This window comes from Setaria viridis, chromosome 5 (genome assembly GCF_005286985.2).
Source record: "Setaria viridis chromosome 5, Setaria_viridis_v4.0, whole genome shotgun sequence".
NCBI lineage: Eukaryota > Viridiplantae > Streptophyta > Magnoliopsida > Poales > Poaceae > Setaria > Setaria viridis.
In genome coordinates, this window is record NC_048267.2 from 25,134,562 (window position 1) to 25,148,211 (window position 13,650).

Below are 13,650 nucleotides of genomic sequence, written 5' to 3' on the forward strand. Positions count from 1 at the left end.
TGAGATGCACCAGGATAGAACCACAGCATGTTATTTTCCTGTATGTTGATTGCTAGGCAGTCTGGGTGCTGTTAAAACATCTTGTGTCTATTTTTGTAAGAACCTCTCATGGAAACTTAGTGGCCCACAATTAGCAAAACATGTATGTGCCATTTATGTGCTACTGCATCGCTGTTGTTAGCTTCCTGCATGCAGTAACTGTTTCTCATCAGAGAACATGTACAAGGGAAAACCTCTGTAAAAGTATTCTCTGTTCTGTTCTGTTCCTGCATGCATCTTTTCTGTAAAAGTTTTCTGTAAGAGAACATGTGCTCCTGCTTCAGTAAAAGTTTTCTGTAAGAGAACATGTGCTACTGCTTCATGCATGCATCTGTTCTGTTCTTCAGCAGTAGAGAGCATCTGTGCTACTACATTATTGATTGATGAAACCTTGAGCTGCAACTTGGTAAAGTATATCATATATGTTGCTTGAAAGTTGGATAACAATACATTTTTTTATCATGTGCTGCAGACATTATTATTTTACAAAATAAGGCAAATTGTTGAAACTGACCCAACTCTCACTTTTTTCGCAGAGACCTGGTACCTCTTTAAAGATGAGCTAAAAATGGACCCACCACCTCGATCGCAGCTATTTTACAAGGACCGGAAGAGAGGAGGGGGTAGTGGATCTTCCATTCTGGACCAACTATGATAACCTAGGTGGTTACAGGATCCACGTTGGCCCGAAAACATTTCGGAGCCTCTACGAAGCGCTGATGCAAACAGCCGCACTTAAGGAGCAAGGTCATCTTAATGCTCTATTCCAACACTGTGAAATGACACTTCCTGCTGTTGTGTTTTTAGAGGCTTCGCGGTTTGTTCTGTTGCTGCAATGGGTGTTAACACAAACTGCCTTGGACGATGACAATATTGGAGAGATATGATGACTGTTCCCAGGAATACCACATTCACTTCAATTCATGGGGGGTAGATTCCAGTACAATGTTTGATACTAGAGATGGTGCCCCACCTCAAGATATTGCAGGCAGACTGGGAATACTCAAAACACCGACTAAGATCGTGACAATACCCATCACAAGAGGACCACAAGAGCCGGCTGCGACTGAGTCGTCGGAAGAAGAGCTGCAGCTGCAGGCAAGACATGCAATACTGGTAATTTATGCCTTGCACTTTCCTTTGCCTGACAACTTCAATTAATATTCAGCACATATTCTCTTGTGATCTGATAACTGCACTTGAATATAAATATTTTTAATTTTCTTTGTTGTTTGGCTCAAATTGTTTTGGAGTGGCTTTGTTATCTGTTTCCTCAATGTGTGTCTTTTGATTGCGTGACAAAAACTGGGAGAACCAACTGATAGTGTCGCGTTAGTCTGTTAAGTTGACCATGTGTTAGGATTGATCTCCACCGGATTTGACCCAACATTCTCAATTAGCGCCCTGATTAGGGGCGCCCCAACCATATATGGTTGGTGGGCTCCTGTCGTGCAGCGCCATAAAAAAGGATGTGGGGGGCTGGGGCACAGGAACCAACGTTCGCCGTGCCCACAATCCCACCGACACCAAAACCCTAGCCGATCTAGTGGAGGCGCTGTTAGCGGCGGGAAGACTCGCCACCAACATCGCCATCGCCCTCTGCTTTGCGCTACGCTCCTCTCCTACCCCGACAACGCTATGGCATCCTCGATGACCACTCCATTGAAGACAGACGGTTGGTCTCTCTCCCTCTTCCTCTCTAGGTAGTTTCGGTTTAGATGAGAGTCATGTTGTTTTATTTATGTTAGAGGTGTACCACCCGCTAGATGAACACCTAATGCTCCTATTTCTCTATCAATGGTATCAGTGGCCATACTAGGTTGTAATCTAGATGGGGAAGTTTATTTTTCTCGCATGAATTAGAGATCCGAAGCATGTAGAAGGAGAGGAATAAAATCCTAGATCTAAGACAGAAAAGCAAGGAGGGGTTTTTTCTCCTCACCGGATCTAATCCGGGAAGAAACATGAACCCTAATCAGAAAGAATAAAAAAGTGTGTGTGGGGGGGGGGGGGGGGAGCGGCGGCCGTTGGATTCACCGACGACCATCGGCGGCGGTGCCATGCCGCGAGACCGAGCCGACGGAAGTGAAAGGGCAGACCCTGTAGAAAAGGGGCAAGAAGATAGCGCTTACCTCACCGACCCCACCCACCGAAGAACTCTGGGAAGAAGCGGCTCACCCGCAGCACCGCTCGATGGCGCCGCGCTCACCCTCGGGTGGACACGTGCACTGGCGAGGGGGCCTGAGGAGAGCCAAAGGGGCTGCCAGCCGGAAGGGGTGATCGGTGCGCGCGGGCGCCATCACCTCACTCTGCTCGGGCCGCCGCTGCGCTCGGCGGCGCTTGCTCGCCGGAGTTCTCTCACCGGCGAACTCGGCTCTCACTCGCTCGATGTGTGGCGGCACTGAGAAGGATGAAGGAAATGGAGCTAGGGTTCGCAGGGGCCGGCCCCTCACTCGGTTTTGATCCAGCAAAAATCACGCGTAGCCGTCAATCTCGAATGGACAACTAAGATCGTCCGGGCCAGATTCGGCCCAGGCGGGAAGGGGTAGCAGGCCGCTTCGGCGGCCTGGGCTCAGGTTGCGGCCTGCCAAGCTGCAATCGAGTAAACGAGCCGAGTGAGTGAAATGATCTAGCAAGTGGGCTAGGCTGGGCCAATCCGCGCTAGCTAGGCTATGTGCTTTTGCGCCATGCGTGCTGGGCCTCTGGCTAGACGCGGTGCAAGACGGGCCAGGTTTCTGCGCGAGCTGGGCTAGGGCGTTTCCGCGGTCGAGCCGAAGAAAAAGAGAAGAATGAGCCCATTTTTGTTTTCTTTTCCAATGACTTAAATAATTTCTAGAAATTGATTAGTGGCTCAAATAAAAGTAGTTTTAAGAGTTTTTCTTGTGGGTAAAATCCACAAATTAAGTTTAAGCTTCCGCTGTATTAAGTTTGAATTAAGATGAATTTTGACTTTATTTTGCCAATTTTATGCATTAAATTCAAGTTTCTAGTATGTTTCTCTAATTAAATTGGAACCAATAGGAAAATTTAATTAGAAAATAAGTATTTTTTATGAGTATGATAATTTTATCTACTGACCAACGTTGTTGATAAAATTGTTGTACTATAATTTTAGATTTATCATTATTAATTATATTTCTGCCCAACGGTGATTTAGAATTGATATTGAGAAGTTTTATGTTTTAATTTGACCAACGTTGAATTAACTCAATTTTCTCTGCATATTTGTCTTCAGGCAATCCTATGAGCTTTATATTGTCCATCGAGCCCCTCACAGGAGGGAACTATGGCTCATGGCGAGAGAAGGTCAAGATAGCGCTTGCGCTGTCCGACATTGATTTGGCACTGATTGCTCCCTGTCCCCTGTCCCATAGAACCTGAGGACCCCGTGAGGGTCGAAAATGAAAGTCAGAAAAGCAAGGAGGACCCCGTGAAAAGGGTGCACGACCATGCACCAATAAGAATGCAGTATGATCTCGATCGTGCAAAGTGGGACTCATCAAATAGAAAGTGCCTGATGGTGATCAAAAGCTCCATCACAGAAGCAATTAGGGGAGCAATCCCAGAATGTAAGACCGCTAGTGAGTACCTGACAAAAGTGAAGAGTCATTTTACTAGCTCTTCAAAAGCATATGCAAGCACCCTCATAAGAAATCTTGTCACTATGAAATACACTGGCGGCGGTGTAAGGGACCACATATTGCGAATGAGCAATATGTCTTCCAAGCTAAAGTCTATGGAGATGGAGCTTCCAGAAGCATTCATAGTTCATCTGATCTTTACCTCACTGCCCAAAGGATTTGAGGCATTTGCTGTGAATTACAACTCACAGCCAGAAAAATGGGGTATTCAGAAAATGATTGCCATGTGTGTGCAAGAAGAAGAGAGGCTTAAGGGCTCATCCGGTGATACTATAAATTACCTGAGCCAAAATAAGAAGAGGAATTTTTAGAATCTAAGCCACAAGGGAAACCTCAGTGGAATGCTCTTCTTCCAAGGCACATGGAAAGGCTCCAATACAAGATCACCATCAAAGATCAAACCATGAAGTGGTGGTGGACAAGGACACTTGCAAGTGGTGCAAGAAGAAGGGACACTATCAAAAGGATTGTCTAGAGTTCCTGAAGCACCTGATGAAAAAAGGTGAGGATATCATTACATTTGTAGATGAATCTTTGTATTTAAGTTATGAAAAATCTACTTAGTGGATTGACTCAGGTGCAACTGTTCATGTTGCAAATTCATTACAGGGATTCCATACGAGGAGGATCATGCAAAGAGGAGAAAGAAGCATTAAAGTTGCAAATGGTGTCCAAGCTAAAGTCGAAGCCGTTGGAGAACTCCTATTAGAACTAGCAAATGGCTTTATACTTCACTTGAGAGATGTTCTTTTTGTACCCTCTTTGCGTAGAAACTTAATAAGTATGTCGCGCTTAGATGATGATAGTTTTGCTTGTCACTTTGGTAATGGATAATGTGAAATCAAGTTTAATAATAAGGTTGTTGCTCTTGCCTTCAAACAAGATGAGCTTTATTTATTATCACTTTGTGAGAATGTGAATGAAATAAGCGCTAAGAATGAGAATGCCTCCTCGCCTATGAATCTAAAGAATAAGCGAAAAAGAATTGATGACGTATCATCGAAATTATGGCACTGTCATTTAGGCCATATTTTGAGGGGGAGAGTAGAACGATTAGTTAAGGAATCAATTCTTCCACCCTTAGAATTTTTCAATTTAGAGCAATGCATCGATTGCATTAAGGGAAAATTCATTAAGAAAATTAAGAAAGACGCCAAGAGAAGCACAGGAGTTTTAGAAATAATTCACACAGATATATGTGATCCATTTTCTGTGACATCTGTGGATGGTTATGATTCTTTCATAACATTCACAAATGATTTCTCACGTTATGGTTATATTTATCCAATCAAAGAGCGTTCAGAAGCGTTGGATAAATTCAAGATATTTAAGGCTGAAGTTGAAAATTAGCATTACTTAATGATTAAAATAGTCAGATCCGACCGGGGGGGGGGGGGGAATACTACGGTCAGCATACCCCATATGGCCAAGTTTTGGGCCTTTTGCAAGGTTTCTGTAGGAAAATAGCATAGTTGCCCAGTATTCTATACCGGGCGAGCCTCGGCAGAATGGAGTAGCTGAAAGATTAAACCGTACCTTAATGGGTATGGTGAGAAGCATGATAAGTTACTCCACTTTACTGGTTAGTTTGTGGATGGAGGCATTAAAAACCGCCATTCAAATCCTTAATCGGGTCCCTAGTAAGTCGGTGTCTCAAACACCATATGAGTTATGGACTGGACGAGAACCCTCACTTAATTATTTGTGTGTATGGGGTTGTCCGACTGAGGCCAAAGTCTTTAATCCAAACATTGGGAAGTTAGATCCTAAGACAGTTAGTTGCCATTTCATTGGCTATCCTGAGAAGTCAAAAGGTTATCGTTTCTACTGTCCTGACAGATATACTAAGTTTGTAGAAACGAGACACGTTGTGTTTCTGGAGGATAAGATGATCATGGGGAGCACGGTACCCCGAGAAATCAACCTTGAGGAGAAACGGGTGTATGTACCCACTCCGATGGTTGAGGAACCTTTTTCCTTGACGCCGGTTGCTGTTGCACCAACAGTGCAAGACACTGTGGTAACAACACCTATTGTTAGTTCTCCCGTGGTGACAGGATATTGTAGTGACAACACCTGTTGTTAGTTCTCATACGGCAACGACACATGAAAATGAGGAATCTGTCCTTCAGGATCCTATAGAACCTGTTGCCGCATATGAGGAAGAGCTACAACAGCCCCCCATGGAAGATGTGCCCGTTGTTGAGGCCCCTAGAAGGTCTCAAAGAGTTAGAAAATCAGCTATTCCTGATGACTATGATGTCTATGTCAGTGAAGTAGTTCAAATGGAGGGAGATCCTACCTCATTTGAAGAAGCTATGAGAAGTGCTCACTCATCGAAGTGGCTTGAAGCCATGGAAGATGAAATGAGATCCATTAGTAGCAACAAAGTCTAGGATCTAGAAGAAATTCCTTAAGGAGCCAAGACAGTAGGCTGCAAAATGGTCTACAAAATAAAATGGGACTCCAAAGGGAATGTCGAAAGATATAAAGCACGATTTGTTGCGAAATATTTCACACAAAGAGAAGGAATAGACTATAATGAGACCTTTTCTCTAGTCTCATGTAAGGATTCTTTTAGAATCATAATAGCTTTAGTGGCACACTGCGATTTATAGTTACATCAGATGGATGTAAAGATGGCTTTTCTCAATGGGGACCTAGAAGAAAACGTTGACATGGCACAACCTAAAGGTTTTGTCGTGGAAGGAAACAAACATATGGGATGCCATCTGAAGAAATCCATTTATGGATTAAAACAAGCCTCCGAGCAGTGGTACTTGAAGTTTCATGAGACAATAAGAAAGTTTGGGTTTAGTGAGAATCAGGAGGACAATTACGTATATGCGAAGTTTAAGAATGGGAAATTCATTTTCCTTATTTTGTATGTAGATGACATCCTACTTGCTAGTAGTGATGTTAGTCTACTATTGGAGATGAAGAAATTCCTATCCTTAAACTTTGATATAAAAGATCTTGGTGAAGCCTCGTTCATTTTGGGAATCGAGATTCACTGAGATAGAAGAAAGGGGGTATTAGGATTATCGCAAAAGGCATACTTAGAGAAAATTCTCAAGAAGTATAGTATGCATTCGAGTAGACCTACACCTGCTCCCATAGTCAAGGGCGACAGATTTGGAACTTTTTAGAGTCCCAGGAACTAGTATGAGATCAATCAAATGAAAGCGGTTCCTTATGCTTCAGCTGTCGGAAGCTTGATGTATGCTTAAGTATGTATGCGCCCTGACTTAGCTTTTGGTACCGGGGTACTTGGCAGATACCAAGACAATCCAGGAATAGATCACTAGAAAATGGTAAAGAAGGCACTGCGTTATACGCAAGGCATGAAAGGGCTCATGTTAACGTATAGAAGAATTGATTCCCTTGAAATAGAAGGGTATTCAGATGCTGATTTTGCGGGAGATGTAGATGATAGAAAATCCATGTCAGTTTATTTATTCACTCTCGCAGGTGAAGCTATATCGTGAAAAAGCTCCAAGCAAACTGTCACGGCATCCTCCATGATGTTTGCCGAGTTTGTAGCATGCTATGAGGCCACGGGGTAGGCGAACTAGAAGTTTGTACCCGGATTAAGAGTGGTAGATAGCATTCGAAAACCACTAAAGATGTACTGTGACAATGAGCCAACAATGTTCTACGCTCACAACAATAAGTCAAGTGGTGCTGCAAAACACATTGACATTAAGTTTTATGTTGTGAAAGATAGAATCCAGGATCATATCATAAGTTTAGAGCATATAAGAACAACAGAAATGCTCGCGGATCTGCTCACAAAAGGCTTACCGCCCAATGTGTTTAGAGAACACTTAGCCGATATGGGTTTACGGAAAAGCCTATGATACATGGATACTAAGGGCCTAGAAGAAGAATCTGTTTGAAAATAGAAAAGTGTATTGTAGCTGCCAAATCTGATAGTACATAACTAGCTATGATGACGAGACATGCTCTATATGCTGATCTGTGATGAAATGGGTGCCAAGCTAAGTTTAAAGTCAAGTATGAGTATGAAGTGAGATCAAGGGGGGAAAATGTTAGGATTGATCTCCACCGGATTTGGCCCGACCCTGATTCTCAATTAGTGCCCTGATCAAGGGTGCCCCAACCATATATGGTTAGTGGGCCCTCGTCACGCAGCGCCATAAAAAAGGACGTGGGGGCCGGGGCACACGAACCAACATTCGTCGTGCCCACAATCCCACCGACACCAAAACCCTAGCCGATCTAGTGGAGGCGTTGTTAGCGGCGGGAAGACTCACCACTAACATCGCTGTCGCCCTCTGCTCTGCGCTATGCCCCTCTCCTACCCCGACAACGCTATGGCGTCCTCGACGACCACTCCATTGAAGACAGATGGTCGGTCTCTCTCCCTCTTCCTCTCTAGGTAGTTTCGGTTTAGATGAGAGTCATGTTGTTTTATTTATGTTAGAGGTGTACCAGCCGCTAGATAAACACCTAGATGCTCTTGTTTCTCTATCACCATGCGCATGTGCCATAGTACTGAGAACTTCCCTGATCATATCCTGGTCATCAGTTAGATTGACAGACTGAGTTTTGATCCATAGGTTTCTTTATTCGTTTGCAAGGTTCATAGTTTAAATGCATTATGCTAAAAGCAATAACATCGTTATTTTATTTTTAAACAAAATGACTTTATTAAATTGTGGCCTGCTGATGAAGCCCGGTGAACAAGGCTTTTACACACAGCTTCGCACAAAAAAAGGGAAAACAGTAGCTAGACCGTTGTGACACTCAGCCCAATTTGGTTAGCTCAGTGTGATCCATGAGCATAGGTGCGTATGTTTAGTACCACCTTACTAGTTGAGCAAGGGTAGAGCCAACTTATAAGCCTTTGTCAACTAGCCATAGCACCTTCGGGTTAACCCTTTTATACGAAGTGAAGATGAAAGTGTAAGTAGGGTGCTATGTGTACGTGTGCCCGCCCCTCGGAAGGGTTGGGCGGTGCGGCTTTGGAGGACGGGGTGTTACAAATGGTATTAGAACTGACCCTCGTGGTTATGCGTACGGGTCAGTGTGCGGGCATATAGTGCATGGTGTGTGTGGGCTCTGATGGGACACACGACATGGCATATGGCGTCGGTACTGGACGTACGGTTGTGCCTTAAGAGGGAACGTTCTTGGACATTTGCCCATGTGTGGGTGAGTTGGACCGACCCTCGCAGTTGCGCGTACAGATCTGTGCGGGTATATGGCGCATGGCTCGTGTGGATTCTGGATGGGACACACGGCATGACATGTGGCGTCGGCACTAGACGTCGGGTTCTTTGAGAGGGTGAATGTGACACCCGGCCCAATTTGGTTGGTCCAGTCAACTTATAAGCCTTTGTCAACCAGCTATAGCACCTTCAGGTTAACCCTTTTACACGAAGCGAGGACGAAAGTGTAAGTAAGGTGCTATGTGTACGTGAGCCCACTCCTTGGAAGGGATGGGCGGTGCGACTTTGGGGGATGGGGTGTTACAACCGTCATCTAAGTTGTAAGAACAACATATTTGAGGCATATATCATCCCAAAGTTTCATTATATCTTGCATAAAACACTCTCCTTATCTAGCCAGCCCCTCCTTATCTAGGCCTGGGTTGCCGCAGACATGATGTTCCCCAGAAAGGCTACCCCGGTAGCTAACGGTTTCAGGTTTATCCTAATTCACATGATTGGAAGTACCTACCCTTTTTCCCCTCTCGTAGTGCTCGGAGGCGAGCGGCAGAGCGGCAAAAGCGCTGGCGGGGCGCAAGCGCCATGCGCACGGCGTCAGCAAGACAAGAAGAGGCGACGCGAAGAAACGTTCAAAAACTCGAGTCAGCGCCTTGAGGTCGACACGAGCGCGTGGGCGGTCTCGGGCGCAGCAGCGGCTGGTTTGGCTGCTCGGCTCGACGGGCAACGAGGGCAGCAGGGTGAGCAGCAGCGGCCAGCGACTTCGCGTGCACGCGCGATGATGAGCCGAGGCACGGTGAGGCACAGCACGGCGCCAGCCGCCGCTGCTGCTTTCCTTGGTGCCGGCCACCAACCGCCGCCGCCTCCTTAGCCGCCGCTGGCCCGCCGCCGCCCCTTCAGCCGCTGCTGGCCCGCCGTCGGCAAGGGCCAAGCCGCAGCCGACAGAGGCTCCAACGCGAGCGCAGGGCGGCCAGGACGCAGCCGGTCGGGGCGAGCCGTCACCAACCACCACTGCCGGTTCCAGATGCCGCCGAAGGATGTTGCCGCCGTCCTGTGCCTCCTCCTCCTCCCATGGCGAATTCGAGCCGAAGCCCTTGCTCCAGCCATGGAGGCCGGCCGGCAGGGCAGATCCCGCTCGTCTCCGGCGAGCTCCGGCCACAGGGGCCGTCGCTACAAGCCAGGAACGGCGGATCCGCCTCCGCCGGCCCTTCCCAGGGCGCTCAGAAGTGGGGAACCACCCCCTCCGCGTCAGAGGAGGAGAGGTACCCGGCGCCGAGGGTGTTCCCCAGCGGGAGGGCGGTACGGCGCAGGCCCTGGCGGCGGTTGGCCACCACGTCGGCGTAGGAGAGCGACCGGGTTGGTGGAGGTGCCGGCGGGAGGGCGACGTTGATGTCGTAGGCGAAGCCTGGCGGCCACCTCTCCGCTGCAGCGCTGTTGTTGAAGAGCGGAGGTGCCCCACGGCGTGCGGCCATGGTGCCACTGCCTCCGTTCCACGGCAACGCGAGCGGGGCCGACGACATCGACGGCTTCGACAGCGGTGGCGGCATCGGCGGAGCCGCCCCGGCCGAAGGGCCACCCACGCGCCTGACGAACATGCGTCGGGCAGACGCCGGGGGCGAACTGCAGCATGGACTCCGGGCGCGGCGACGAATGGTGGCCACCCCTCTCTTCAGTCCGGATCCCGTGGAAGCGACGAGGAGGGGTCCGGTGGTGGTGGATGTCGTGGAGCGCGCGGCGAACGGCGCCCTGCAACATGTAGCGGCGAAGACCTCCGGCGTGGTGCCCGCGAAGGATGGCGGTCTCCACGACGTCGGTGATGGAATCCACCATGGCATTCATGGAAGGTAAAGGCATCGTCATCCTGTACCTTGGGGTGGAGGGCGTTTCCTTCTCCTGCAGTGAGTCCGGCGAACTCTCCGTCGAGTCCTCCAGCCAACTCCCTCCTTCCTTCGCTTAGCGTCAGCGGTGTGTAGAGCGGGCGTGCGTGATAACGTGTTAGAAGAGGCAAGTGTCGGATGGAAAATGACCGATGTCTATTCTCGGATGAATAGTGCTTGGGTCGTTTGGTTCTTTCCTTATTTTTAGCACGTGTCACATCGAATGTCTAGATACAGTATTAAACATAGACTATTTACAAAACCAATTACATAAGTGGAGGCTAAATGGCGAGACGAATCTATTAAGCCTAATTAATCCATCATTAGCAAATATTTACTGTAGCAACACATTGTCAAATCATGGACGCTTAATAGATTCGTCTCGCTGTTTAGTCTCCACTTATGTAATGAGTTTTATAAATAATCTACATTTAATACTTCTAAACATTCGATGTGTAACCGGAACCAAACCAGGCCATGCAAGCCCAACGGGCGGTTGCCCGTTAGCGAAAAGGTGCCTTTCTATGCCTATTCTGGAACTGTCATTAGCAGTTGCTAATGATGGAATTAACATAAATTGATCACTAAATAATAAATCTTAACAATCATATAACTAGCAAAGTGTGTGTGACCGGCCAATTGCACAGCTAGTATATTCTTTGCTTTTACTCTCTCTGTGTGACCGGCCAATTGCACAGCTAGTATATTCTTTGCTTTTACTCTCTCTGTGTCCTGTAATATAAAGTATTCTAGAGCTTTTAATTAAGATAATTAAGAGAGAACATAAAAGACACATATGTCCTCACTTTGTTTTCCTAGGCAAACGTTATCGTCAACATGATTAATGGTGAGGGCAGTCCCAATGGAACATTGATGATAGTTTCTATCCCTCTTAATTATCATGCCAACTAAGCAATTTGCTGATGTGGCAGTAGATTTATTATGGAGAGAGAGAGAAACCATTTCTTAGAGAGGAAACCAAGTCCTCACGCGCACCAATGAGCCAAGAAACCAGTGATTCAGCATTGGGGAGACCCAAGTAGTTTCTTCTTAATTACTGCAGGATCCTTTGCGCTTACACCGCTGCTACCCATCACTCGAGCTCCTTTACATGATGCACAGAGGATCTGGTACTAGAAGGGAGAATGATTGGTTGGATTTTTATTTAGACTCTAGATAAAAAAGTTGCATTGTGAAGGATGATTTCTTGATACAATATCCTAGACTATGGAAACTAGGTTGGTTTCTCCCATTGGGACTGCCCTGATTAGTTAACAAATGGCAAGTAACACTATAGTACCTACCAAATTTATGCACTATTTAATACAAAACTGCTTTTTTTCCATAAAATCCTTTATATTACCTCTGTCCTAAAAATGATGCAACTATGGTATGCGTGCCAGTTAAAGTGCTTCACATTTGACCAGGTTTCTAATAAATAGTATTCACATTTATGGATCCAAATTAATTTATTATGAAAATACATTTCGTAATTAATCTAATGATGTTTATTTGACATTATATATATTTATACCCTTCCATCTATAACAGGTCAAACTTGATATACTGAACCATGATACTGTTCCAGAATTGTATTTTTTGAGGGATGGAGGGAATATTTCAATATATTTTTAAATGCTTGTACGTGCTTTTACTCTCTTATCCTACTCAAAGTAAATGGTCTTCTAGCAGTTGTTGTTAGACTAAGTAATTGTTTCACCACGAGCGATCTAAAGAATGTCTCTCTTTATCTCAAATTTTAGAGCTATAAAGTCATGACCTCAACCTATATAAATAAATGGGTCCAAGGACGTGTTTGATATGACTCCTTCACTAACACTCTACAGAGCCTCTCCGAAGAAGCCACTTTTCACGGCCAAAAATGCTCCGTCTTTTGGTGCTGCTCCGCGTGTTCCTTTGCCGGAGCCGGTACCATACAATAAATGATGTACAATTAACTTATCCTAGTTTGTATATCATGACATCGTCGACATCTCTTTTCGTAGCCGCACATCAAAGTTTTCCCACTACGATATACTAGAACTGGGTAATTTATTTATTAGCATGTAGAAGAGTACTTTAATTTAATTTTCTCCAATTAATGTAATAAGCTTTAGGCTTGGAGAGTTAACGCTGGCCAAATACTAATGCAGTAGATGAGCATATAACAAACGGATGTGCTAGCGCTTGGACGTCCGATGGGAAAAGTTACCGTCGGACGCTCCGGTAGTCCATTGCAACATTCAAAATAGCATCTGCAACATAGAAAATCAACATTTGTAACATCGAAAATCAACGTTTGCAACATCAAAGAACGTGTAAAAAACTTCTTAGTGATTCATTGATGATGGAAAAAACCTGCCGCAACATCTGTATCATGTTGCGTGCAACATTCAATCTCGCATCAGAAAAAATGCAACATCCGAAACTAACTATTGCAACATCATAAAAAATATTGTGCAACATCCAAAGTAACATATCGAAACATCATGAAAAACAAACCTTCAACATCAAACTGCCGATGCATGAAACATATCATTCCAATCCAATCGCAGATGCAACATCGCAAATCACAGGTGAAACATCACAAAAGTCATTGTTGAAACATCACAAAAATCATGTTGCAACATTACAAAAATCCCACGTTCGCTGCGAGCCTGCTCTCCGGTGAACGAGAACGATGGCCTGTACACGAACTCCCGCTCGTGGCCGAGGTCGTCACCGTCAGGAGCCGCCTCCCCGACCATAGGGGGTGCCGGGGAGGTGGCAGCAGCGGCGGGGGAGTGGAGCATGTGGGAGAGAGAAGTCGCCGAGGCAGGGCTTGAGCCGGAGGAAGAAGGCTGGCGTGGAAAGGTCAAAGGAGAGGAGGTTGAACTTTGCAGCGAGTGCGAAGGGCGCGCG

At 46.0% G+C, this 13,650-nt stretch overlaps 1 pseudogene; it reads left to right on the forward strand.

Moving 5' to 3' along the window:
• Positions 1-3,282: 3,282 nt before the first annotated feature.
• On the forward strand, positions 3,283-4,336 carry LOC140223002 (uncharacterized; annotated as a pseudogene).
• The last annotated feature ends 9,314 nt before the right edge of the window (positions 4,337-13,650 follow it).